We start from the raw sequence: 23,915 nt of genomic DNA, 5'->3' as shown, positions 1-23,915 counted from the left end.
CAGAAAACATTTTACAGCAACAATGTTGAAGAAAGATATTTTGGTGTTCCGAAGTTGGCGTCATTAAACAGAAACCAAGATGGAGATTTCATTGCAACTAATTAGAAATTCGTCTTTCAGGTATGTAATAAACGATCTTCGCACAAAATAATGTACGATACACGAGCGGTATGTTTGTTTTCATGTTCTCGGAAATTAAAAAAGCTCAACTACGTTTCGCTTTTTCAATCTTTTACTCGAACATGAAAACATCAACATACCGCTCTTGTAACGTATATTACTATTCTATATTACCAGTTAGATAGGGCTACCACATTTTTAATCATCAACATGAGGACATTCCAAGCCAAATGCAGATTATGTTGTGTACTGACTTTTGCTGATTGTTCACAAGAAAGTAAATACTGTACAAGAATGTTCACAGAACTTATTTTAATTTTATGAATGCCTTTTAATGACTTAATAAAATTAATTAATAAAACAAATATCTCTCCGGAATATGTATGATAAGACTTTCCTGTGTTAAATTTCAACGTACCTCGTTTACATGTTTCGACCTATTTATGGGTCATCTTCAGAACTGGTCGTTGTTGGTCTTGGCGCCTCTTGTTCTGTTTCCAGTGAGGGTGCGTTCGTGTGGTATAGTGTAGAGTCAAAGAGTGTATGTGTTTTGAAATTGAGTTGTGTGTTGAGAATTTCGTTGGGGTGTGTTTTCGTGTGTCTGTATATTTCATATTGTTCTAGTGTGTTGAGTTTCTGGCTTTTTGGTTAGATGTGCAGTATTTCCATGTCTGTGTTGATGTCTCTGTGGGTGTGGTTAGCATTTGTGATGTGTTCTGCATATGTGGAGGTGTTTTGTAATTTTGTTATGGCTGTGATGTGTTCTTTGTAACGTGTTTGAAACGATCTCTCCCTCTCTTTAGCAAACTGATTTTCATATCTATATTTCAAAAACTTCCGCAATGTTTCCAAATTTATCTTATCACAATTTACATTTTAACTTCACTTTTGTCTCCATATAATTCTAGAAGTTGTTCTTGCAATGTAAATGTCTAAAACTGAATATAATAAGAGATATTGCTTTCACTGATTTCACACTTAGATTGTTTCTTGTTTTAAATCTCTGCATATAGCAAAAAGCTTTTCAACACAATGTGAGCAAAAAGATTTGCAAATTCACAGAGCTCTGGATAATAATGATAATAATAATAATAATAATAATAATAATAATACTCATATTTGTAAACATTAATTAATATTACATAAGAAGATGAATTTCTGGACAAACTAGTGCATTTTCAAGATTCCTGTTAGATGATTCTTTCGACATATAAAATAAAGAAATTTCGAAAAAATTAGGTCTTAGGACTTACAGCAGCCTTAAAACTTAAAGATATCCCCAGTTTTATTTTTTTTTTTATCTGTGTCCATATTTCAAAATTTCTTTATCGCAATAACATCTCACCGATCTCAAATATTTATACTTACTTGCTTCATAAATTTTCCGTTGTTAATAGTTGTCTAGTCCTCTTTTCCAAGCATCTTGATCTTCCCAGAAATGCCCATCCAGATGCCTTGATCATATTAATGTTACGCATGGTTTTTTTTTAATCCCCAACATGGAGGACCAGTCTAACTTCTGTAGTTTGAATTGATAAATATCATGAGTACTTTAAGTACAATAATTTGTATTTTCTGCATTTCTATACTTTCATTTGTCACAGACGAAAATTTTTCCAGAGCCAAATGCAGGTTTTAAGTGGACTGAAACATCATTTCCATTATTTCGACACGAATTTGGATGGATCCGTAGTACAAAACATTTGTAGAAGACATAAGACAAGAAATACTAGAGAATATCATTATGTGCATATGTATGTCTTTTCTATTTTTGTCTTTAGTACCTAAATAAAGTATCACGTCTTTTTTTTATTTGTGTAACACATTATGATTATTTTATAGTTTACATTTCATCACCCAGTTAATTCTCAATTTCCAAGTTTCTTACTTTCTAGACAGATGTCTCAGGATAAGGTTTAATGAACTGTGGAGTTCTTTCATAGAAAACAAACGTAGAAAATGTCTAACTTCAGCAACAACGAAGCAAAAGGCTGTGATGTATCTAGAGCTGACTGGCCCACAAATAAACAATAACAGAAAAAATATTAAGCTTACACATCTTTATGAGGAAAACTGAAAGAGATACATTGCCGGCTAAAAGTATTGGACCCAATAGTTTTCTTAAGTTGTGAATAATATCCAAACTTGGATTAGTATTTTGTCAGATCTGTGGAAACATAAAACTAATACTTCGTTAAATTTGAATGAAATTGAACGTTACATTTGTAACCAAACATATAGATAAACAAATTATACAATTTTTATGATGAAACATAAATATTAGCCTTCCAGTTTCCGTATTATCTATATGACTGTAATATATTAGATATCTCGAAATCTATATTTTGTAGACATCCGATATATTAGGCAGGGGCGTATTTTGCGGGCTACCGGTGATAGCCCAAGGAAATTACAAAAGAAAAAGTTTATAATATAACATAAAGTAATAATTTTGTATTATTAGTTTTACCATAGTAATTAAAATTAAAGTAATTGTTAGATATATTTTGTGTAATAATAGGGTCAGCGGTAGCCCAAACCCTTTAACCAGTATACGCCACTGATATTAGGCTACACAAGTTTATGAAAATAAAGTAGTAGTTGTAATTGTTCTTCTTCTTATTGTTTTGTTACAGTACACAACTAGGCAAACAATTTTAAATATACAACGATTTTACTGTAACAGAAAAAGCTGTAGAAATATTATTTTCAAAACTACATGGAATATATTTATGATTTTTTTTTATTATGGTACTGGTATTGTGTAAATATCTGGCAAATAAAATTGCGAAATTTGGTTTTGCTTTCGTATTCATTGAGGATATTTTAAATACATTAATAATATTATATTTTTCAATTATATTATTAAAATGCAAATATTATCTGAATGACAGTTTCATCTTCTTCCCAGAATTAACACAATCCCTAAACTGTGTCTCCAGTAAGCTATTTAAAGATGTAGTACTGATCTAAGAGTTGAATTTTAAAATGTAACACATTTTCTTTTCTTCAAATATGGCCGAAAGAAAGAAATAAAAGCCTAAAGACGATGTGATATAAATTATTTAGTAGGTACATCAATTCGCGAACAGCCAAATGAGTATCAGAGCTTCATGTAAGCTTTAAGTATTTAAAAGGTATAAAAAGTGGACAAAACTGCGATCTTACAATGTCTTGTTTAATGCTTATATATGAAGGTGTATATATATAATATTTCTGTAATCAAAAACATGTGTTGTCCAGAAATCATTTGGCTTAAAATCTATTCCGTCTGCCAAATCTATGATAATGCTTAATGCGATACAAAATAATTATGCCATACCCATTTCCATAGACGGTCAAATTTTATTCAGTCATTGTTGGTCCCAGCAACCTTTGAAAGAGACAATTCCCCGCTCACCCACAAACCATGCTGGATATTATGCCAAAAGCTATTTTATATTACTGTTATGAAACGTTCTCAAAATATCAGCCAAATGATTGCTAGAGTTTTATATTCATTCAGCATCAAATTTAAATCAAACACGTTGTTTAGTCTTATATAAATCTTGTTAAACAATAGGTATTTTAAAATTAAATAAATACATACATTTGGCAGTTGTCGACTTACAAATACTTATATATAGGCCCTTTCATTCTCAACACACTGTCGTTACAAAACAATATTATACATAAAGTCTTTTACCACAGAATTAATTTTCTTTATGCATTTTAATAATTATCATGCACGTGGACTGTTTTATCCATTTTAAGCTCCATAATAATACATATTACAGGACAAATAACTCCTGCTAAACAGTGAAGAACAAGTCTTAATTCAATGTGCATAAGTATTATGCACAATATACAGAGGTCCATGAAGATAAGTTACAATACTCGATGCCTTAAACACAGGAATGTCGCATTTTTCTAGTGACAGCATAAATTATTGTAGGGAAACGGCATAATGGTATTAAATCTTTCTCCTACATTAAATAATATAATAAGTAAAATGTGTTCCAACTTCTATATTTTTAAAATAGTGTCTATCTTAGTTTAACATAACCTATTTAAAACATAGCATTTAAAAAGACCTGTAAGTTACATACGAAAAAAAAAAAAATCACTTTTATGAATTTGCACCACATCTCTATTTAATATCAAAGAGTTTACACAACTATAAAAATTTTACGTATTCAAAAACCATTAAACAGAAAATTACAGATATTTTAAAATAACAATTTCCCATTACTGTTGCTGTTCTTACACAAAAACCATTCTGTATGCAATAAAATAATTATTTTTTGTACATTTAAATCATAATGAAATATTTGTTTGTAATAACCTCAAAACATTACCAAAATTTATGACAGAGCGATTAAAAATTCAAAAGTATTTTTTAGATATATAAATTGTCACGAATGATGTTTTAATGTTTTGGATCTTTAATATGAAAATAATTCCGTAAGTGAGTCAAACTAATTTAATTTAATACAATCTAACCTCAAAAAAAAAAAAAAAAAAAAAAAAAGAATAATGCACAAGTTAATTAAAATTAATATGTTTGGTTCATAACTCAAATTTAAATGTCATGTGGTCCATATAGATTGGGCGGAAATATAACAACAGAATCTAGACAACAATGTCATCTTGTAACTTTTTACTTAATTTGTATTTTTGTCTCCTGATAACAAACAACTTAGAAAATGATCCCTCTAGCTCCAAGAAAGAGATTTGTAATATAATTTTCTTTAGGGAGTAAGAGTCCATGAAAAATACAGTTGGCTCATAGTTTGTTTTTCCATGGTCACTTCAACTGGTTGGGCTACTGATGTTCCAGTCAGATTTATTATTTTGACTTCTTTTCTTCTGTTAATTGCTATGATATCAATTCTGCGAGTGCTCCCACAGTAAGCTATATAATATATTTTATTCTGGAGCTACCTCTAAACCTTGGTTTCGAAGTGCATTGGCGATCATGGTGCAGATAATATTATGGTACTTTATTCGCAGTAAGTCTCCCTGAGGAAAATTCCAGAGCACGTGTTCAAATTTCAGTTGTAAGTGTAAGAATAACTTCAAAACAATGCATTTATTTTAAAAGTGAAATTAGTCTAAACTAATTCGTTTGCCAAGAAAGAAAGTTTTTTGTCTATGTTTGTTGCTTCTATGACACAATTTACAATTTTCTTTTATGTCTGCTGTATTATATCGAAAAAGAAAAGAAAACTATAATCCGTAACTATGACAACATTTCAACGTTGTCATCAATTTATTGTGTTACAATACAGTCTTAAGGGAAATTTAACATTAAAAATGTACAAAATATTACATGAAAATCATATGACAACAAACTAAAACCATCATTTAAATTTGGTACCGGCATTACAATTATTATACCGTGAATACAGATCAGATTAATGCATGTAACCATCTTAATGAACCTCTACACTTTCATTTACCTCCGATTATTAAAACAACATGAGGATGTTTCCAGGGATTGTGTTGCCACAAAAAGATCTTCTCCCTGAAACTTCAATTACCAAAAGGGTATACTGAATATATTTCCATGATTATGATACATGCTTAAATACAGTATAGGGATACATATTCAAGATATATATTCAACAGGTCTCATTCAGCTTATAGAAAATGCAGTGTTTTCTCTAAATATACAATAAACCAATCATTAGGCTTCTGCAACAATATTTGTGTGTCATATCCAATAATTATTTAGCACCATTAATGATTTGTATTTTCCAAACATCCATCTTACTTCATTTGCATCAACAGTTCTGTTTATTCACCAACTTATTGCAATATAGAGACTACGGTCTCTCTCTTTCTCTCTCTCATATCTGGAAGAATCCGACTGTTCTCCAAGTCTTAATAGCAGGTACATTTTTTCAGTCCAAGCACTGACAGACATATATAAAATATTCTCCTACCAGTACCAGAGAGGTTAGAGGGATATACATGTAACAGGATTTGTTAACAATAGTCCTCTCATCCTGAAGAAATACGATCCTAGAATGTGAGAAATGTAACGAGAGTGAACACATTTTCATAACAATTTACATCTGTAAACTTATTTTTTCCTTTTAGGTTTCAAAATTATATTATCTTAAAATTCTTACATAATGTTGTAGATAGCTCATTTCCAGGTTAACATGTTAAATGACTGGAATGCAATGTGGTTAAATAGTACAAATTGCCAAATCACAAAATCACTATATTTTCCCACAGTTAAAGATAGACTAACTGCAAAGAATTATGAACCATCATACATATCCATGCAATTTATGACCGGACACGGAAAATTTAATTCATATTTCGAACGTTTCAAAATTGACAACCCAAACGGCTCTTCATGTTCCTGTGAACACCTCACACAAACAGTCGACCACCTGTTATTCGAGTGCCCGCTACAAGAAAGCAAGAGATACCGGCTAGAAAACCATCTTAGCATGTGCGATACAACTTTCTTACCACCAATAACAAAAGTTGTTCTGAAGCAATGTTGCTTAAAGGAATTTCACAGATTTATTACAGATGTGTTTAAGACCTTGTAGAAAATAACAGTATTTAGTAACAGTGTCCTATTTATTCTTCTTTGAGCCAAATTTGTAACTCTTAAAAGTGTGGTTACTATGTTGAAGTGTACCGGTATGTGTTGTAGCGGATGCTTGATTTGTTATGTATGTGAGTCATATTTATGGGATGCTTGATGTCGCAATGTCTTAATTATAATTTGATTGTGTTTGTGTGACTATTGTGTATTAATTTATGATGTATGGTACGGAAAGCTGCATATTTGGGTTATAGAAGTGTTACGTATGTGTGTTGTTAATGTTTTTGTATGTCTCAAATTGATGCCTGATGTTTGCTTTGCAATCGCAATGCCTAATTTAAGGATTGTTTATGGTTTGTTTACATTGCGTAAGCTAATTTAATTTTCTTTTCCATTTCTCTTTATGCTTATCTTTTTTGTGTAAAACTATAGCCCTAACATACATATGTAAAATAGGGCTAACCCCCATTGGAGATACAATAATAACTAATTTCCAGAATCTCCTTGAGAACTAATTTATTAATATTTCGTCATGTGTGAGTTAGGGCATTCACATGGCTCAACATGGAGGATGATTTTTTGAGTATCTGCAGCATTACACAGATAAAAAAAGGTAGCCATTGTTTTGGTGTTATGTAATAGCTCCTTCATCAGAGAAGGCAAGGAGAAAGAAAGTCATTTTCTCAACTTTGTAATGGATATAACAGATAAGAGTCTCATTTTCTTACTTTCCTTGATAATACGCTGTTTCAAAATTTTTAAGTTCCTACATCTATAAAACGATATTTTTACGTGTTAGTTTAAGTGTCCTTCTTCTGTTTATCTTAAATCGAGTTAGGGTAACAATTCTCTCTTTCTCTCATGATTATGTTTGGTGAATTTTTTAACAGAAATATTTACAAAAACAATTTATGAAATACCTTATGAAATTTAATTCGCATGTCACTTCTCAATGACCAGATATGAATAAGTGACTAACATTTAGCATATGAAGGGTACACGGGAATAACGATCAACGTCCATTTTTGAAAGTTTCGAGAAAAACGAATTTTAAAGTTTAAGCACTTAATACTTTATTATGTGTGTATTTAATAGAAATTGACGTAGTGGAATGTAAAGAACGATTATTTCTTATTACTAGCTAGACCACATGATAGTACTTCCTTTCCACTATAAGATAGCATTATTAACTCAATTTCGATTTTTGATGGACCTTGATCGTTTTTCCCGTGTACCCTTCATATATTTCACATCAGCAGAATTCAATGTTAAATAAATTAGTAAACATTAAAAGGAGTACCGAATAACCCCTCAAATTTAGAGTTAAATTAAAGTATCCTTTCTACTTTTTGTTATTGTAAAAAATAATTTAATTTCTGTCTTCAAATAAAAAGAAAGTTACCAAGAATATAAATAATTGATTAAATGGCGATCTTACTCGTGTTAATTATGTAAGCAAGTGTGGCTTACAGCTGTTTCGGTGCTACTTGACACCATCCTCAGAGCCTACTAGATCTGGGCGCTATCTCAACTTCGCTGCCTGTTGTGTGGGTGCGTTCATGTGATGAAGAGTTGTGTCAAATAGTGTGTGTGTTCTGAAATTGATCTGTGTGTTGATTCAACATGGATTACCAAGAATGTTTTAATCACTATTTCTTCAGAATTATGTTACAAGAAATAAAACATTTTTCATTGTTCTAATATACACTTTTAACATTTATGTAATCATTGATTAACTTTACAAGTTCTTCACTTTGCTGTGTCCAAAGCCTAGTAGACAATGAAAGATAACACTTCGAAACTAGTCTGCCACGTAATTCCTTAAAAAATTAACACAATAAAGAACTCTGCATTTTAATTTCGAAGAATAGATACTCTGCTGTAGTGGAAAACAAATTCGGAAGTAAGTTCTTAAATATCTGCATATATACAGAGGAAGAATTTCCGTGTAAGGTATGCCTAGCTGCATGTGACACTTTTATTTAACATAAAACTTCAAGATTAACGGCTATTACTATAAAAATGTTTCACTCTTGTTACACTCGCTTTATTTATAAATCATCCTTGTATAGTTAGTACACAAGTCACTTACTAAAGTTCTTTAATATGTATTATAATGGAGAAAACAACCAACATTGCAGCAAGAGTGCATCAACACAGCACTTCGGGAATGTGATCAACATTCTTTAACCCAAACGGTAATGAACAACAGAAGGGAAATATCAACGGGATCCTGCCTAGTCAAATTTCAGTGTCAAAATGTGGCTAATACGTTTATGCTTATAGTTCTAAGGAATGTCTGTTAAGCAACAATGCTGCAGTTTTATGAATATACATAATGGAGAAATATTCGCCATTTTGTATACCTATTCAACCAAATATTTTTAAGTTTTCTGTTTTCATGTACCATATTTGCCGGTGTATATAATAAGATGCATTGCCCTATAAGACGCCCTTTTTTGTACATATATTTTAGGAAACAAAAAGTAATAAACAAGTGTACTTTCAAGAAATACAGTATCTAGGTAACTAGGAAAGAATACCATTGTGGCCATTTTGCAGTTCGTAGGTTATGTTTACTATGAGTTGCTTTTTTTATAAATAATTGATTGAATGGCGATCTTACGCGTGTTAATTATGTAAGCATGTGTGGCTTACAGCTGTTTCGGTGTTACTTGACACCATCCTCAGAGGCTACTAGATCTCAGTGCTATCTCAACTTCGCTGCCTGTTGTGTGGGTGCGTTCGTGTGATGAAGAGTTGTGTCAAATAGTGTGTGTGTTCTGAAATTGATCTGGGTGTTGAGAATTTTATCAGGGTGTATCCGTATATTTCATATTGCCGGTGTTGAGATTTTGGTTTTTGGATTGTATGTGTAGGATTTCCATGTCTGTATTTATGTTATTGTATGTGTGGTTAGCATTAGTTATGTGTTCGGCATATGTAGATGTATAGTCTCCTCTGGTTATTGCTTTAATGTGTTCTTTGTATCGAGTTTGGAATGATCTGCCTGTTTGTCCAATGCAGAAACTGTCCCAACTATTGCATGTGAGTTTGTATACGCCTGTGTGGTTGTATTTATTTGTTTGTGTTTGTGTGTTGAGATATCTTTGTAGTGTGTTTTCTGTTCTGTATGCTATGTTGTACTTCTGTTTTCTGAATGAGGATGCGATCTTGTGTGTGTTTTTGTTTTCGTATGTTAGTGTGATGTATTTCTTGTGTTTGTGTTGTGTTTTGTGTGTTTTTGTGTTTGTTGAGTTTTTGTTTTGTCTTCCTTATGATGTGACATGTAAATACAGAATGGAAATCCTACACATACAACCCAAAAACTCAAAACACTAGAACAATATGAAATATACAGACACACTAAAACACACCCTAATCAAATTCCCAACACACAGATCAATTTCAGAACACACACACTATTTGACACAACTCTTCATCACACGAACGCACCCACACAACAGGCAGCGAAGTTGAGATAGCACCGAGATCTAGTAGGCTCTGAGGATGGTGTCAAGTAACACCGAAACAGCTTTAAGCCGCACATGCTTACATAATTAACACGAGTAAGATCGCCATTTAATCAATTATTTATATTCAAGTGTTAAAAGTAGTGTACGAAAGATTCAACATGGATGCTTTTTTTAGATCCTCTTCCCGATTCCGCAAAGTTCTTATCATTTTCTCAGTTGGAGGTGGCCCGAAATGCCTTTCAGCAGCCCTGTTACCATGTCCCCTAGCATACGCAATCTCACGTAGCTTGTATGCAATAGTGTAGCAATGCCAATGTTTTTCAGCCATAATTTTCAAAGAAATTGATCAGCAATCACAACAATCGCAACAAATATGGGGAAGTTTAAACAAACAGGATGTGATCGTGAATAACAGCGCATGCACATCCAAACTCTTTGTAACTGGAATGCTCTCAAGCACTGCAAGGAAGTGAAAAAGGAATACTGTAGAGTTTAACTTGGAACAGAGAAAATTTTCAGAAATGACAGTAATAAAAAAACTGAATATCAGCATACATGCAGCCTGTTTTTCAGACCTATTTTCAAAGAAAAAAGTGCGTCTTATATATTGGCAAATACGGCAAATATTTCAAGAAAACAAAAACTTGAAAATCCTGATGTAGCTTGTACACAAATAATAGACAAATTTTTTTTATTTACTTATTTAAAGAAAATATCACGGAAGTAGTGAATCTTGGCATAAGTACAACTATAACACAGTAAATACTACGTAATAAAATAATAATAATAACAAAAAATAAATAAATAAAACCTGAAAATATTTAAAACTGAAACTATCTGAAGTTATTTTATGCAATATCTGACAGCACTTCTTGCACAAAGCATTTGCATAATAAGCATACAATGATAAACAGCGTACTGTACAAAAAGGGCTGGAAAAAGATAGAAGAATAAATCAAACGCTCTAAATCTGAATTGCATACGACTTCGATTACATATTTTAATAATAACGTAATATCTAAGCTGAAAAATAAAAATAAATCATATATATACTCAGAAAACAATACACTGAAATGTAGGAGATAACTATTGTCTTTATTTTATGTGTGATCTCAGGATATTCCCATACTTGTGAAATGTTATTTTAACCAAAACACAGCTGATAACAACTACTGTATAATATTACTATTTTTTTCTACAGAACTCAATATTTTTTTATGTTCTGTATGCAAATATTTCGTGCAAGTTTTACTTTCTTGATTTTTTCAAGAGAAATCTGAAATTAATTTAATTCTATAACAGGGAATTTCAATATTTATTGCTGGATTATTTTACCTGTCAACTATATTGAGCAATATGTTTTTCTTCAATCTGTCTTTATTAAAGGAATGGGGCATTGTTCTTAAAATAAAATATACATTAATATGAGGTTTCAATGAGGGGAGATTCAAACAAACTAAATATCACATACAATATTTTTGTGTTCAAATTTTATAATCATAACAACTCTTACCGAAAATATGCGAAGTCTGATATTTGAGAGATGAAGACACACTATATACATTTCACTACTTATTCAGCTTCAGAAATAATTTTGAGCTTTATTTTAATTTGGAGTCTGTTTAAAAAGGCAGTCACTTTTCTGATAATGGAAAATATATCTTTAAACTTAAACGTTTATAATAAAAAATGTACAAAAAAAAAGTTTATTCTGAAAACATCACCAGATTGGGTAAAGAAGTTACAAATTCCAGAAGCGACTAGAAAGAAAAACAAATGATTGAGGCACGAATTCCAAAGATGGTAAGCAAAACAAACATGTTGAGAGCTCGTAGAGTTGGGTTCACACATCGTATCTATGTACTTTAATATATACATATCTGGATCAAGCATTCACTGTGCATTTACTTACAACTTAGTGTAAAACTATGGTTCAACATGGAAATGTTGAAGTGCTAGTGTGCAATTGTCCCAGGAAGAAAGCAAACCAACTCAAGCTGCCTCCTTCAGAGCCACGCATCCCCAGGTCCACAGAAACTGCAACAAAAAAGTGACATTGTTTTTTCTGAGAAAGATGAACTGTCACCACCAAATACCTTACTATAATAATACCGGACAGCTATATACTATAATCTCGACGCTGTTATTCCCGGCGTGACTCCTCCTCTTTGCTTACGTCTTAGGAAGTGAAGGCTCCATAAAGTCTAGGTACGTAGTATCGTTCGCCATTTTTGTTCTTTCGTTGCCAAGCTACCAGACGAGGAATCTATTTGAAGGGTACACGGGAATAACGATCAAGGTCCATTTTAGAAAGTTTCGAGAAAAACGAATTTTAAAGTTTAAGCACTTAATACTTTGTTATGTGTGTATTTAATAGAAATTGACGTAGTGGAATGTCAAGAACGATTATTTCTTATTACTAGCTAGACCACATGATTGTACATCCTTCCCACTATAAGATAGTATTATTAACTCAATTTGTCGACCTGGTTGGCAAGTTGGTATAGCGCTGGCCTTCTATGCCCACGGTTGCGGGTTCGATCCCGGGCCAGGTCGATGGCATTTAAGTGTGCTTAAATGCGACAGGCTCATGTCAGTAGATTTACTGGCATGTAAAAGAACTCCTGTGGGACAAAATTCCGGCACATCCGGCGACGCTGATATAACCTCTGCAGTTGCGAGCGTCGTTAAATAAAATATAACATTTTTTTAACTCAATTTCGATTTTTTATGGACCTTGATCGTTTTTTCCGTGTACCCTTCATTTGCCGCACCGTTAAATATTATCATGTCGTAGCTCCTAAGATAATAAATCAAACGCACTGTAATTGAGCAAATAATTGAGCGGCAAATAACGTCCTTATGTGCTTTCTACGAACGCCAACGAAAGAGCCAAAATGGCGGGCGATTATATTAAGTATTTATCGAGCCTTAGGAAATGCATAACGTTATCAGGAGCGAATCACAAGACACACACGTTTAAATGTAGCCTACCTGCAACGTGATTGGCTGCTGGAAATAAGAGCGACGGGACTATAGCAGCATTGACGTGAGTGCGAAATGTCGCAGAACTGACATCTAGCGGAGAGGTGTGGTATTGCGACCACAAATATAAATATTAACATAGCGGGAATCGGATTATTGTTTAAAACAGGCCTGCAGAACTGTAGCTCTTAAGAGCAACTGCTTTCCTACCCTTTCTTACCCCACCCCCCTTTTCTACCTGTGCGGTCATGGCATTCTAGTTACGCTCGGCTGCATCAACATTTATTCTCGGGGCGGAAGTCGATCATCCCCAATAGAAATGGAGTGAGGCTGACGTCATAGTTCCCCTACTTGCGAGTTCTGCAGGTCTGGTTTAAAACATGAGGTACTAATTTCGAATATATGAGACACTTAAGAAATGTTGAATAGTATTTCATGTAACATTATTATTTTATATCAAAGCTCATATTATGAGAAATATTGCATACTTCGTATTACTTTCCGTAATTATTTGTTACATATTTTTTCTTTGCTTTAGTGAGACAAAATTAATCCAGACGTTAAGAATGAATTTACAGTAACATTTTATATACACATTGCTGACAACTGCAAAAATAAAATTGGTAGTAATTTGATGCTTGTAATAATTAGTAAAGGCATGTGGACAACAATAAAACTTAATTTGATAAAACATTAAAATTTCCAATACATTTTAACTTCTATTAATTTATTACGCCTAAATAAAAAAAAGCGAATATTTATTGTTCTATCAACACAGAGACGAATGCATTTGGCTACTACAGAATGTTGCCGACTCACGTTTTATGATCCCTCGGAAATCGAAAGTACGATTTGAAACAGTTTGTAATGCTGTAATTGTAGCAATTATAAACAGCACATATACACCCTGACATTTTACCACAGCACTAATTAATAAAACATTTACTATCCCAGCAACAATCTACATTATAGTAGATTACAGCTTGCTTCACGGGTTTCAGCACATCCTGCTGCCTAGGTAGCAGCACTTGCGCCGTTCGCGAACAGAACTGTTAGCTGTCCGATATTATTATAGTCAGGTATTTGCTACCAGCGGGATGGAGTTGATAAATAAAATAAACAAACTATGGTTACCAAGCAACGTTTATACTTGATGCCCAGTCATAGACACCACACTTATGTAGATCCAATATGTAGTTCGTGCATTATGGGCGCCTAAAATTCACATACTGACACAATTCAGGCTTTTATTACACCCCCTTCCTGCATACTATGCACTTAGCCTGCATGCACTGTGTATCCTGTTTATAACTTTGGAATCTTAGTATAGTTTTAATCTACTAATTTATAATTTTAAGATTTTGACAATGTCAGAAACTTGGTATACAGTAGAACCTCTATTATCCGTGCTAATGGAGGGGGTGAACTGAATGGTTAATTGAAAAAAATCGGGTAATCCGCACCATAAAAGATTTTCGTAAATTTAGTGAATAATACTTACACTTTCGTAATTTCCTCTGTGGTCTTGTATTTAACACACTAGTTAGTGGATGAGAAGTTCTTCAAAGTAAATCTAACTGTCAATGACGGGTTGCCAAAGGCCAAACAAACTCTTTGTTATGGTTGTTTGTAGTAAGTTAGGAATAGTGGAGGGCTCATATTGTGAATTTATGTACTTTAAATACTTTATTCTTGATTAGTTTTACCTGTTACTGATATATCTGAAAATATTCAACATTTTAATGGAGCCTTAAGAACGATCAACCAGGTCTTCACAACCACGAAAACTCAAAAACATACCAGGTTAAAAGTATAGGCGTATAAAGTTCTAGCAAGAGCTGTCCTCATGTATGGTAGTGAGGCCTGGACTGTCCGAAACTCAGATGTTCAACGCCTAACAACTGCGGAAATGAGATTTCTAAGGAGGACTGCTGGCTACAGCTTGCTTGACCACAAAAGGAATGAACTAATTACAAAAGAACTGAAAATTACACCTATTTATGAACACCACCACCACTATAGACAAAAATAGCTTAACCATGTCAATAGGATGGACCGTTCCAGACTCCCAAGACAAATTCTCCGCTATATACCACATGGAAGACGATCTTTGGGACGTCCCCTGAAAAGATGGACAGAGACCGTAACAGGCCACTAGGTCTAATACCTGCAAGGACGATGATGATGATTCTTGATTATTCTCGAGCACAGTTTAACTCTAATCTCATATTCTGATGCGGCATGAGCCATAGTTTCTCTTTCCAAATCACTCAATTATTTGCACTTTTTTCAATACTTAGCACAATACGTTTTCTTTTAACATCCGTGGAAGACATTTTATATGAAGTTATACAGTACGGCAACTTGAACAGTAGACCATATTGTGTAAAGACTTGTAATGACTAACAAATTAATAACACTGTCTAGAAAAAAATACGTACTAATATAAAGTGTCATAGTACTTCATATACTGTATTTCTGTAGCAAAAAAAGCGAAAGACAGTCGGATAATCCGCCAATCGGTTAATAGGGTGACGAATAATCGGGGTTCTACTGTACAACTCTAATAAATGAATACTGAAAAAATACTGAAACCCACTGGTCAATTCCTTCAAAGAATTGTCAAGTGTTTCATCGATTAGAACATGTTTTTATTTACTTTCAAGACAATAAAAAACTTTTATGCTCGACCATACCGAAATGTAGTAATTATACACCTGGTAGTAGCCCTTTAATGTACCTCATTAAAGTACACCTATTCATTAAAGTTCAGGTGTTCAGCCAATGACAAATCACCTTTGTACCATTATAAAACCGCAAGTATCGATTATTCTCGGATATGCAATTGAAAGACAATTAGCGAAAAGTCACGGAGGCTGGAAATCCAATACTGTCGCAGAAGGTTATGTTCTGTTACTATAATAATTAGCGTTAATTGTAAATAATATTCAAATAAATTCAATTTGTCATCTCGTTTTTCAATTCTAAATAAATTTCAAGGTTATATCAAGACTAATCTTGTTCTCTACATTATATCAAGGTCAATGACATTCGGCCTTGGAAAAAATCAATACTTTTGCGTCTGCGCACATCTCACAATTCAGGTCAGTTCGCTACTAACTTACATAACCTACTTTTGAATAATTTCAAGTTAGAAATATGGTCGAGCATAAAAAGTCGTATGAAACTTGCCTATAATGGTAATTAAGACGCTCGTATGAAAATTATGAAACTCGCTTACGCTCATTTCATAAACAAACATACTTGCGTCTTAATTACTACCATTATAGGCTCGTTGCATAATGTACTATTAAAATATTGTAAGTAATTTGACTATAAACTTGTAAAATATTGGCAAGTCTTGTGAAGCAATGAATTTGATGAAAATTTGATCTGTATAAGCGGCATTAGAAGAGAACTTATTTCTAAGTGCACCAGGTGTCATATTTACTCACAATCTTTAGCAGGCTCCAAATCAGCTTGTCTTGCACCCCGAAGAAGACAGGTGGCTCACCAAAGCACTCAACGCAAGCAACCACCGCCGCGCAGCACAAGCCTCTGACACCGATAATGTTTACAGACAGTCTTGTAGAGTCAATGTCTTAGCCTTGTCTTTCTTCGTTATCAATATAGTGAGATCATCTGCATTGTCGTGCGTACACACACAAACACTCTTACAGTTATATACATATACACACACTCACGCCATATACATATGTACAATCTACTATTTGGCTTCCAGGAGAGCATTGCATCCTCTTCAGACATAGCCATGCCTGTCTTTCTGCAGAAGTTCAGGAAAACGATTCAACCTCCATCAGTAATCACTGAATTATTGTAACACGAACCTTGTGTTCTTAAGCTCACTATTGCACATCAGATTCAAGTGCTTGCGTTATTGTAACTGTGTTTAATTGGATGTTACACTGAAAACTGGATCTAATTTTCATACAAATTTTGTGAGAATGCATCTGTCTACAGAGGTAATTCAATTTACGTACTTATTTGGATGCTAGATCACAAATCTATACCTTTTACATATAATCCCTTGTCACTATTGTACTTCCCTGAATAAATTCAGTACTTTGTTTGCATCGAAACTAGTCAATCATGTAATATAACACCAAAATTTATAATGTTAACACAGTGAAGCATTTATTATTTATTCAAATAACAATATACTTTGCATACTTCCACTCGGTAATGAGTTTTGGAATAATATTCTGGGGAAATTCCACAGATAGTAACAGTATATTTCTATTATAAAAAAGAGTAATTAGAATAATAGTAGCTGCCAAATCTAGGGAATCGTGTAGGACTATTTTAAAAAACTACAAATAATGCCCATGGCTTGTCAGTATATCTTTTCATTAATAGTCTTCCTCGTATGTAACCGTGAAAACTTTGTAACTAATTCAACAGTTCATAGCATAAATATACGTCAAAAAAATGACTTTCATACTCCATCGGCAAGTCTATCGTGCTATCAAAAAGGAGTGCATTATATGGCAGTAAACATTTTTAATAGCCTCCCTATCGATATAAAAAATAAAACTCAAAACATAAAATTATTCAGGGCCAAATTAAAGAAGTACCTAATTTCTCACGCCTTCTATTCTGTAGGTGACTTCATGACATTCAATAACACTTCATGAAATTGATACTAAAACTATGTGTTGTACTAGTAGACTATATTGTAAATCTCGTCTGTATATATTTCATCTAGACTGTGACTATAAATTAAGATTTTATAATAGTATTAAGTTTTTTGACTTGTTCCATATTCTAGCTGTAAGCATGTATGAATACCATGGAATGTTAATAAATACAATACAATACAATACAACCTAACAGTTCAACAGTGATTTAAATTTCTATTAATAAGAAATTACTATGATCATTATCATCTATTTTGAATCTTGCGTACACTACTTTTAACACTTGAATATAAGTAATTGATTAACTAGCGGACTTACTCGTGTTAATTATGTAAGTTTGTGTGGCTTACAGCTGTTTCGGTGCTTCATCACCATCCTCAGAGCCTACTAGATCTCGGTGTCATCTCGAACTTCTCTGCCTGTTATGTGGGTGCGTTTTAATTTCAGCACACACACACTATTTGACTCCACCTTTCAACACCTTTCAACAATCAAACGCATCCACATAACAGGCAGAGAAGTTCGAGATGACGCCGAGATCTAGTAGGCTCTGAGGATGGTGATGAAGCACCGAAACAGCTGTAAGCCGCACAAACTTACATAATTAAGACGAGTAAGTTCGCTAGTTAATCAATTACTCATTATCATCTGTTATTAGTGACGTAGCAAAAGGGGAGACAGGTTAGGTTAAATCTACCAAATACTAAATAATCATAGTATGGGGTAAAATTATTCTTTATCTGCGGTGTCATAAAATATACAAAATTTTACCTGAGAAGCACTTCTTCTTTAAAATACAGTTAGTTGTTTTCAATGATACACCCTTCATCAATATCATCACTGATAACTGATAAGGTGATCTGTTTCTAGTCTAAAACACTGAAGCACAATAAACCCTTGTTATATGTCACTAACTGAAAATGTGCCAGAATGTCTTTCTATGCTCTGTTTTGAAGTATAAAAAGCATGTGCACTCACTTTTCCTTCACACTCTTTCTTAAATAAATATAAACCATTACGTCTATCACAACAGACGAGTATTCAGTAACAATAGACAGTGATATTTCGCAAAATTCCAACGTGAGAGAACATTTTATTATTCACTCATTAATTATTTTAAATGTATCAGTGGATAAAACTGTATTATTATTATTATTATTATTATTATTATTGCTATCATCATCATTGTTATCTTTAAAAACTCTGGACGTTTCTTTCCTGCTCAACAAACAATCTATGTTAAACTGTTCTGTTATTAATTTTTGCCAATCCTCCATGGTTACTAGCTTCAGACCCTATTCAGCACTATCAATTTGTCTCAATAATGGTCCTCTCTGTATGGTCGTTCCTTTGTAGATCCTTTTTAAACGACTAGCTTACTTTTACCTATTATCTTATTCAGTTATCATACCTATTATCTTATTCAGTTTTGTGTGTAAAATTGTAGTGTACTTTGTAAATTTGTAGTGTTTTTTGTAACACAGTCTTTACTCCTGGTTGAGTGTTAGAGAAGGCAGTATGGCCTTAACTCTGCCAGCCTTCTTGTGGTGTACTCATTACGTATCTAATCCATTTAAATATTCTTAATTTCATTTTAGATAATAAATCTGCCTGTTTGTACAAATTATACATTTAAGTATTTCTTATTCCATTCTTGGCTAACACAGTATTTCATGGTTCGCATTAATAGTGCTTTAATTTAATTTTTATACGTCGTATTTATTAATATCCATAAAAGAGAGAGGAGACTAAATGATTTATTAATGCTGTGGTATTCAATTTTTATTGCTAGTGTATCCCCAAAATACAATTTTTTTCCTCTGTACCCCAAACTGCGTTATTGCAATTATAATTATTATTGTTATTATTATTATTATTATTATTATTATTATTACATATATGATAGTTATTAATGCAATGGTAATAGTAATTAATTATGTAAACTGTTACTAAAGTAAGGAAAAACAAGAGTTGACATTGTAAAAGAAACTATGTAAACTACAATAATTATCAACATGTATAATAAAATAAATATGTCAGCCTCATAATTATAGTCAAACTCTTGTGGAACCACCTATATGGACTCTAATTCAATCAGGGGCGTATTTTGCGGGCTACCGGGGGTAGCCCAAGGAAATTACAAAAGAAAAAGTTTATAATATAACATAATGTAATAATTTTGTATTATTAGTTTTACCATAGTAATTAAAATTAAAGTAATTGTTAGATATATTTTGTGTAATAATAGGGTCAGCAGTAGCCCAAACCCTTTAACCAGTATACGCCCCTGAATTCAATATACTGAAAAAAACTGACACATCATTATCATTTTTCTTTTTCTTATTAGCTTTCATTGTTTCTTTACTTATTTGTCACGTTTCTTATTCTGTTAACTGCCATTGATTGTTTTTCTGTTTGTTTAATTGTTTGTCAATTTTCCTACTATGTTAACTTTCATTGTTTGTTTGTTTACTTCTTTGTCATTTTTCTTACTCTGTTATCTTTCATTGTCTATTTGTTCTTTTTTTTCTTGTATGCTTTGTCTAATGGCAGCCTCTGATTTGAAGAAGCTCTGGTAAATAAATAAATAAATACATACATAGTCAGTGGCATGTACACTCCTTGAGACAACCCCACCTATCCCAGTGGTATGCGTACCATAGATTGAATACCACTGTATTAATGTGCAATTTTGATTTCCTGTAAATAATTGTACAATAATTTGTCGTTATAGTTTTCAGACTTTAATCAGGAAAGAACTGTCCTAGTGTTATTTCAAGAAACCTCAACAAATACTGTTTTGTTAATGTTTTAAGTAACTTACGTATTTAAAGAAAAAAAAATTAGCTTAAATTTTTTATTTGTAAATGTAGTATATTATTAACTTTTATAATCTTACGAATTTTGTGACTGTGGTGATGTAGAACAAAGATGAAATATACAGTGGCGTAACGTCAATGTAAGCTAAAAAGCTCAGCTTCCCCAGTTAATAACTCCATAATAAACTGCAGTTTATGAACAAAGTTATTTATTAATTTTAATACAATTTACAAGTACGTCTTAAATGTTGTGATGCGGCAGTTCGGGATGATTTGTGATGCAGCAGTAAACATGAAGCCTGCACACACCAGCTTACAATCCCCTCCACAGACTTGTTTCTTTCACACATTCTTCTATGTAACGCACCCCGCAGATTTTCCATCCCTTTCTAACTAAATTACCCTGGTCGCAAGGCTCGCAAGAAGCTAGCTTTAGCATTGGAAAGAATTAGCTTCCGAGTTATCCCTTTCGCGAGTTGTGTTCAGTTGAAGTGTTAGTGTGCACTGTGGCTGATATAATAAATAATGACTGAAATAACAGTTCCTGACACTAATTTATGTAGTCAAAAATAATCTTCTGATAAAGATTTTAAAGTTGATTTTTTTACTTGGTTATTTAACGACGCTGTATCAACTACAAGGTTATTTAGAGTCCATGGGATTGGTGATAGCAAGATGGTATTTGGAGAGATGAGGCCGAGGATTCGTCATAGATTACCTGACATTTGCCTTACGTTGTGGAAAACCTCGGAAGAAACCCAACCAGGTAATCAGCCCAAGCAGGAATCGAACCCGCGCCCGAACGCAACTCCGGATCGGCAGGCAAGTGCCTTAGCCGACAGAGCTACGCCGGTGGCTTTTAACGTTGATTGATGTAATTTTACTAACACTGTATCTATTGACCGTTAATAATGTGGTTTTTCTAAATATGACAGGGAGTGAGCTAGTGTTAACTTATACGTATTGTATGTGTCTATAGAGATATGTGTAAACCATCAAATCATATTTTACTATGTACCATTTGAGGTGATGCCGTATTGGTGTTACTTACGAGGTTCCAACCAATCTTCGGACTGCTGACTTGACATCGACTACTATTTATTTTAAGACGCAATATGTTTCCTCGTACATGAAAGACAACTTAAGTTAGCTTCCCCTGCTCAAAATTTCATGCTACGCCACTGGAATTATATTGACTGCAACAATTTAAAGACCCCAAATTTCAGTGTAACAACCAATTAAAGACTATAGGAAAACAGTTGAAGTACAAAAACTGTACCAGTGACTAAAAACTTTTACAGACTGGCCACAATGTGTTAACTCTATTTTATTTCCATTTATGCAGTCACTTCCAGTCACTCAAGAACTTTTGACACAAGTCTAGGTACTGCGCTCAAAACAGTGTATTAGGTAAGACTTGAAAAATCAGAGTTCTTGCATGATGAAAAATTCTCAGTAATTTAAGTAGAAGTCTGTTAAGATAATACTGATATCTTTCACTTAACAATAAAGCAATCTTTCCTGAGAAATTCCTGTAAAAAGAGAGACAAAACTTAAGTCTGCAGCAATTTTTTTTTTAAGTTTTCTCAAATTATAAGAAGAAAAACTGATTTGTTATTGGATCTACAATCTTCATTGTCAGTATCATAGCCTTACAATCTTAATACTAAAAATTAACCTCAAATTTAATAAATGCTAATGGGTATAATGTACATTATCACATACTTCAACTACAATATAATATGGCGAGAGCCTTACACGCAGTTTAGTAAGGCCATATCTCATTTACTTAGCTGAAGACAGAACCTCCACATATCAAAATTCTGGGGGTTCTAATCTTACGGTACTGTTTTGTCCTATCAAAGTTGCATTGAGAGAAGCAATAGTTCTGGATTTTGTTATGTAGAGGCTTTTAATATTCTAAGCAGTTTCTGATTACTGGATTCCAGCATTTTACACATGTACCTTCATGTAGAAAAAGATTCCAACCCAATAGTGAAAATTTAAAATAAGATATGGATGTTCCCAAACTTATCACCGAATACTTGGAAATATAATGAGATACAGGATGATGCCAAGCCGTGTAAATCCCAGGGTTAAATTGCTGGCAAATCTGAGGTTTATTGTGGAAAACGCAACTGTATGATCGGAGCCATGTTTCTTTGGTACTAGTGATAAACGCGAAAAAATTACTTTTAGTTGTGGTTAGAGATATGTACAGTACATCATGTTTAATGTTAAATGTAGTTCATCTATGATAACATTTTAACGCGAATTTTACGTTTTCTTGCGAAAGTTTGAATTTGCGCAATAAACAAAAAAAAGTGCTTTGTTTTTAATCTTCTTTATTTTAAAAGCAAAATGATATCTAATTTTAAATAATTGATTAAATGGCGATCTTACTCGTGTTAATTACGTAAGCCGCACATGCTTACGTAATTAACACGAGTAAGATCGCCATTTAATCAATTATTTATATTCAAGTGTTAAAAGTAGTGTACGAAAGATTCAACATGGATCTAACATACTTAAACCTTTTGACTTTACTTTATTTTGATATGTTGGGACTTACTATCAATGAAAGAAATTACTTTCGTCTGCCAATTAATAGCTAGACCACCCCTCGAGACCATTGCTGTTGGCCTGTATGAACATAAAAGAGGGAATTTAATGGAATTTCAGACAATGAGAGTTTATCAAACAAATCTGCACATTTCAATACAAATGAGGGAATTTAATGGAATTTCAGACAATGAGAATTTATCAAACAAATCTGCACATTTCAATACAAATGAGGGAATTTAATGGAATTTCAGACAATGAGAGTTTATCAAACAAATCTGCACATTTCAATACAAATGAGGGAATTTAATGGAATTTCAGACAATGAGAATTTATCAAACAAATCTGCACATTTCAATACAAATGAGGGAATTTAATGGAATTTCAGACAATGAGAATTTATCAAACAAATCTGCACATTTCAATACAAATGAGGGAATTTAATGGAATTTCAGACAATGAGAGTTTATCAAACAAATCTGCACATTTCAATACAAATGAGGGAATTTAATGGAATTTCAGACAATGAGAGTTTATCAAACAAATCTGCACATTTCAATACAAATGAGGGAATTTAATGGAATTTCAGACAATGAGAGTTTATCAAACAAATCTGCACATTTCAATACAAATGAGGGAATTTAATGGAATTTCAGACAATGAGAATTTATCAAACAAATCTGCACATTTCAATACAAATGAGGGAATTTAATGGAATTTCAGACAATGAGAGTTTATCAAACAA

The 23,915-nt window shown here is 32.8% G+C and overlaps 1 protein-coding gene and 1 long non-coding RNA gene across 2 annotated transcripts in view; both read right to left on the bottom strand.

The window, feature by feature from the left end:
- Positions 1-3,647: 3,647 nt before the first annotated feature.
- On the bottom strand, positions 3,648-18,216 carry LOC138714673 (uncharacterized). Its single transcript, XR_011336059.1, has 2 exons — positions 16,587-18,216; positions 3,648-12,183 (listed from the first exon to the last, which is right to left on the bottom strand). It is a non-coding gene; the product is annotated as an uncharacterized lncRNA (long non-coding RNA).
- A 3-nt stretch (positions 18,217-18,219) lies between these two features.
- LOC138714672 (ankyrin repeat domain-containing protein 50) overlaps positions 18,220-23,915 on the bottom strand; it is a 771,534-nt gene continuing 765,838 nt past the window's right edge. The window contains exon 20 of the transcript XR_011336058.1: positions 18,220-22,140. The gene's annotated coding sequence lies outside the window, so the exon portion shown is untranslated. The remainder of the gene's footprint in view (positions 22,141-23,915) is intronic.

The sequence above is a fragment of the Periplaneta americana genome, chromosome 15 (genome assembly GCF_040183065.1).
Source record: "Periplaneta americana isolate PAMFEO1 chromosome 15, P.americana_PAMFEO1_priV1, whole genome shotgun sequence".
NCBI classification, from domain to species: Eukaryota; Metazoa; Arthropoda; class Insecta; order Blattodea; family Blattidae; genus Periplaneta; species Periplaneta americana.
Note: the sequence above shows the minus strand (reverse complement) of the source record. Positions and strands in the feature narration are given on the sequence as shown.